The following is a 6,092-nucleotide window of genomic DNA, read 5'->3' as shown; positions in this document are numbered from 1 at the left end:
TCGTGGTAGATTGTTATGTGGCAGCTATTTCGTTTTCCCCTTTGTGTGTCATATGTTTTAGCTAAATCAGTATTTAAGTCCCCTTATGTGTCAATTTGTCTCATGTTTCAGGTTTGGTCAGTTATGATTTTGAGCCTAGATTAGTGAGTTCATCTCTTTTATTGGACTGCCTGTCCAAGTGCTGGATTTTGTTAATCATTTTACACATTTTTGGGTAAATAAAGGCTTACCCTTTTGAATTAAATACCTTTGTCCTCTCTGCTTTACTACTTGGTCCCTGACAGACAGATACAGGAAGAGCAAGAGTTTCCGCCGATAACAGGAAGACTAAAAAGAGTACAACAAAGTTGCTCTATATCATTCTTTTTCAACGGTTCAACATCTGTCGGTCATTGAAAATGCTGGACTTGGAAATATTGGCAGCCTTTTGGAAAGAACAGGAACTTCTGTAATGCTTGCTGTGCTAATCGGACTAACAGCTGATATAAAATACTAAAGCCAGTTTAAACTGTAGCCTCTGAAATTGATTTTCCCTTGGTTTAATGAAAAAAAACAAGAAAGACAAGAGTTAGAGTCCTGCTTTATTTTTAGTTTTTCCCTAGTTCACACTTCTCACCAGCATGTGATTTAGAGACATGCCTCCAACTGCAGTTCACACCTCAACAGAAACTGCTTGCACAGTATGGCTGCTTATGGAGGACGCTGTATTGCTGATGAATGGATAAATCTAAGAACTTGGGTGAACCAATCTTCTAAATAGCTGATAAGATCAAGTACAAAAACAGCTGGGAACTGCACATGATTGTCTGACAGTTTAGCAAACACCACCTGTGGAGTGTTTAGTACAGCAACTTCCTAAAGTACAATTCATTCATATCAAACAGGATCGTTCCTTTTCAAATACAAACACATGAAGTCGACTCCCTCAGACGTAAGAGGCTATTTATACACCACTTCCTTTTATTTACCCAGCTCATTGTTCAGAGCACATCTGCTGAGGGTCAAGGGCACAATGGCTGGTCCACATATGCAGCTAACCCCTTCCAGTTCAAAGAATTTTAGTCAGCAACCAGACACAAGGCAGCATTCAGTAAAATCTACAGCTTTTGTTCTCTGCCCTAGTGACAAAGTCTACAAATTGATGCCACCTGTTACCCAGACATTCTTGCACTGTGATTCACCCGCACACACACACACACACACACACACACAAAAACAAAAAGCATTCCTTAAGTTGCAAACCCTCATAAAAACATACATTATTTTCTAGACTGCTGAATAACACAGACCAAAATGGAGAGTGGTACATTTGGTGACTTAAATAAACGGTCGAGCTAACAGCTCATTATAAACGTAGACTGTTTCATGTCGGCTTTAATGCATCATAAAGTCAGTCAAATGCTTCAAAGAGCCATCAGACAGTTAATGTTATAACATTAACTGTTGGCGTAACTTGTAAAGCTTTGAGCAAGAACATACCCAGAGTTATATCAAACAAACTTTCAGCTCATCGTGGCTGTGTTTTTGCATGTGCTTTTGCTTGTCTGTTAGCTTTCTTACATAATAATGTTGCCTTGGCCTGTTTGACAGTAAGGATAATGTCACGCAGGTGATGTCCAGTGCCCGCTCTGTCTGCATTATCCTTCGTGGCAGCTGTAGGTTGTCTGAGGTAGCTTTACACTTACTAGACAGATTTTGATGCAAAATCAATCAAACTCACTTTAGCAATAGCTTAGCAGATATAAAGCAAGAAGCCACAGTCAGTTTTGCCATTGGTTTTATGATTTCTTGTGTAAGTTGTAATCTACCGCAACAACAAACTGACTTCCATGTTCTTTTTACATCCTGTTGACATGTTGTCAATGGGTGAAAATCAGCTGATCGGTGTACTGCTGAGCACAACCACTTGTGTTTCTCTCCATGCTTAAATCAAACTTGTGTTTCAGGTGGGTTTATCTGTATTCTGTTTACCTACAGAGAAATGTCCAAGTTAAACACTTCATGGATTTCAGAATATTTTGGTGATTATCAAGAGAAATGGAGCAATTAGGACTCAACATATTTTGTAATCAAAATTCTATTCATTTGCACCAAAAACGGTTTTAAAAACCTCCTGGCCGGGTTGATTAAGAAGCTGAAAGTTGAATGTGATGATATTTCCTGCTGAGACCTGCAAAAACTGATGCATCATCCACCACTAATACCACAGGACGCTGAAGTTGGCATGGAATGTGTGGTGTCCAAATACCCAAATGCGTGCCTGCACCTGAATCACAGCCTATATCATCACCACACGTTCAGTCAACACCAGATGAAAAATGGAAAAAGTCATCCCATTCTGCAGCTAGAAAAAAAGAAGTTAAGTGTTCTGCTAAGTGTTGTGTTGGATTCAACCACTTTCCAAAGCTATCCAGAGCTTTGTTCCTATTATCCAAATGTTTTGAAAATTTAAGTAAGAAACACTAGTCTTTGAGTTTCAACAACTTAGCTAATGTTATTGTGGAGATTACTTATAGGTTTAGACTGGTTTCCACCATCTATCAGGTTTTTAGAAATACTTGGAGCTGAAAACTTGATTATGTTAAGTTAGAAAATAAATAATAGCGTGTACAACAATTGTTTACGCTAACATTCATCTAAAACAACGTAACAACTCAGAACCTGGAGACCCGATAATTCAGCCGACACAGAATAACGTTTAAAAGGTTTATTGAGTAAACTGGTGTAGCAGGAACAGGAAGTGACTGGTGCACACACAGGAACCACTTTTCAGAAGCCGGGAGGTTGCATTGGTTCTGATCTGTGGATCCAAGGGATCCGTCTGAGTGATCCGAATCACTGACTGACTGATCCACTTGTAGTACGAGAGCAGGGCAGAGACAGAAGGGGAATCCATAGTCCAGGCTTGAGTTGATGACGATCAGCACAAAACAGGCAGAGATATCCGAACAGGGGCAGAGACAAGCAGAAGTGATCAAGAGGCAGGAAAAATCACAGGAACGAGAGATGTCAATAACAGGCAGGTAATCACAGAACCCTGGATGGTTTACTTACACAGTGACTTTCAAGAATCTGGCAGTTACACCCTGGGATAGGCTGGTATACAAAATAATCTTCTCAGGTACAGCAACTTCACTTAATTAGAGCAGAGCGGGGGAAGGAGGCGGCAGAGCGTGACATCATGAGACTGCAGGCAGGAATTTCTGAGATGGAAATCATTCCAAACAATGTTTGAAAGTGTCTGAGACCCTCGGAGTAGTTATAAACAGTGTCAGAAAATTTGATAATACAATTAATATCATTTAATAATTTATGCAGACCATTACAGGGACTTGTTTTTTGGGGGTCAAGAACAGTCAAAAGTGGCTTCTATATGGTAAAAAGCTCACATCATTGTTTCCGACCCAGCAGGAGTAAAGTAGTGGGGCAAAGTAGGAGTACAGGAAACCATTATAGTTTGATTTTTAAACCACTGACCAACTGACTTACTCCAAAAGATCTGTATCTTTGACCCAGTTGCATGACTGTATGAAGCAAATGCTGCACATCAGCTCTTCACAGCTTCTGCAGGATCAATTCATTTTATCATAAGTAGTTTTGACAATGTCTCCCATTTTGGCTTTGGTTTGTGTGTTCTGAGAGTTTAAGTATAAATGTCCAGCTTTTAGTATAAGATGAGGCTCTTTGCGTGCAAGGTAAAGGTTATGCTTGTTTGTGTGCATTTGCAGCACAGTTCTTAGGATATTCGTCTACAGAACCTGGCTGGGACCTGGCCAACACATTTTACATGTAGTTGCCTTTGTAGCTTATTTTTATAGACAAAAATGCATACACGGCTATCGAGTTGGCAATGAAGAGGAGAATCTGTAAGCAGATCTGCAACTCAGCTTATCGCTGCACCCTCAAGGGGAAAGTCAGCTAAGGGCTGCACAAAGAACAACAACAGATGCTAATGTGTAAAAAGTAAAATAAAACATCAAGACAAGTAACAAAAAAAAAAAAAACTGGTATACTGCTTAGCAAGGCAGTTAGAGGAGATCTTTTTGTCAGGCAATGCAAGAATAAAATCTGATCCTGATTTTATTGTCAAACTACATATTTTCTCTTCCATGTAGGAAAACACCTCTCTTTTCTGTCCACGACGATGGATTTGCTTTTGTCAATTTGGAAAAATATCAAAAAAACCTGGAATCCAGTGCAGGTATGACGTGTTATCCATGTTTTGTGCATTAAAGATCTGGGACAGAGTTTAGCAAATATGAACGTCAACTGCTTTAAGCTCGTCAGATGTTTATGTTTTGTTGCCTGACACTTTTCACCATTTCATTTGCGAAATATGCTTACAACTTTGAAGATTGCTATTATTTTTATTATGAAGCAAACAACAGCCAGGACAAAGTAACAGAAAACCTGTATGCATAACAGTTTACCCCCCCCCCCTTTTCACAGCAATTCCAGTTGCAGCTCTCTTGGCAGGTTTATTGTAGGGCACCATGTGCTTTTCATTTGAAAATGATGGATATGATGGGTTTCAAGGGAACATCAAGGATTTGTATATTTCTTTTATAACCCCACCCTGACTCCTCAACAACTTTGTCCCTGACCTGTTTGGAGAGCTCCTTGGTCTCTATAATGTGAAGCCTTCTGCTTAGTGCTGCTGCAGCCTCTGGGGCCTTTCAGAAAAGGTGTGTTTATACCGACAGATCATGTGACACTTAGACTGCACACAGGTGGATTTCATTTCACTGATTCTGTGACATTTGAAGGTAACTGATTGGACCACAACTTTTTAGAGGCTTCGTACTGAATGAGCTCGATACATATGCCCGTTCCAGTTTTCATCCGTTTATTTATTTTTTTATTCTTATTTTTTTCCCCATATAATCTCCTCATTTTTACTTCACCAACTTGTAATATTTTTGTGCAGAACCATCACATGAAGTAAGATTTAAAAAACATTTGAATTAAACCTTGGAACGTATCAAAATAGGTAAACACAGACTTTCTAATTCTTCGAAACTAACCCATTTTATTATTCTCTCACTTTTATCTCCTCTTTCTTTCACCTTTTCTCCTTTTTTCTTGTTTTTCCTTTGCTCTTTTACTTTCTCATTGTAGCGTCCATATAATTTGAAATATTCCCTGCATGAATTATAGTAAAACTATTTACATGCATAAATCAAGCGGAGCACTATGGCGAAAGCCGTACCGCTCCACTTGTGAAAGTAAAATCTGTTGAGCTCTTTTTGGCATTAAGACAACAATTCTTATTGCCACATTGTCAGACAGGACACTGTTAAAAAAAGAAAAAATAAGAAACTAACCCATTTTTTTGGAAAAGTAATAAAAAGCAGTAGCTAAAACTGCGACACAGAGTCGTATGTCGGAAGAATTACCTCACATCTGCAACAGGTGTTTAAAAAAGTGGCTCCATATAGAAAGTGCCAACACTAACAGCTTAGGAAAAAAAAAAAAATAATAGGGCTAATGTAGAAACCAAATGTCCAACAGCCGCCACTAATCCTCTGCTCTGCTTGTCTGGGCGCCCTCACTGCTACATCCAACCATTCAGAACAAGCTGGACGCCTGCCCCTCTGCAGACGGGGGTTTCCCTGCCAAATGCTGCGCTACAATAAAACAAAGCCATCATGCTGGGCCTGCTGGAGGGGAGGTGGGTGAGCCTGCAGGGGGGGGGGGGGGGTATGCTGGGGCAGAAAGTGAGAGGAACAGCTGCCGACTAGCAGCATTGGATGAAGGGGGAGCACAGGGAGAAAAAAGAAACCTGGAAGAACCGGGCTCTTCTCTTTTCTCTGTCGGCGAAATAAATTAGTTTTATGTCTGCGGCCTTCTTTCGTTAGAGCGCGCTTCATCCCAAATCTGACCAGTAACCCCCACCCCCCCCACCCCAACTAGACTCTTTACACATCGTGACAAGTACACAAAGCAACAACTAATAGCTTTATTGTTCAGTACTGAATATATTAGGAGTGTTGAAAGTTTGAAGAAGCATTAAAGGCATGGATGGGGATGGGGACTGACGTTCTTAAACTTGCTTAGTGTTAAGACCAGCCAAGCAGTATATTATGTGAGCA

The 6,092-nt window shown here is 40.1% G+C and overlaps 1 long non-coding RNA gene across 1 annotated transcript; it reads right to left on the bottom strand.

Moving 5' to 3' along the window:
* Nucleotides 1-2,711: 2,711 nt before the first annotated feature.
* Nucleotides 2,712-5,607, bottom strand: LOC118566117. The gene is made up of 3 exons (XR_004932812.1): nucleotides 5,397-5,607; nucleotides 3,055-3,203; nucleotides 2,712-2,904 (listed from the first exon to the last, which is right to left on the bottom strand). It is a non-coding gene; the product is annotated as an uncharacterized LOC118566117 (long non-coding RNA).
* Nucleotides 5,608-6,092: the final 485 nt, after the last annotated feature.

This window comes from Fundulus heteroclitus, chromosome 15, assembly GCF_011125445.2.
Source record: "Fundulus heteroclitus isolate FHET01 chromosome 15, MU-UCD_Fhet_4.1, whole genome shotgun sequence".
NCBI classification, from domain to species: domain Eukaryota; kingdom Metazoa; phylum Chordata; class Actinopteri; order Cyprinodontiformes; family Fundulidae; genus Fundulus; species Fundulus heteroclitus.
The sequence above is the reverse complement of the archived record's forward strand: the minus strand, read 5'-3'. Positions and strand labels throughout refer to the sequence as shown.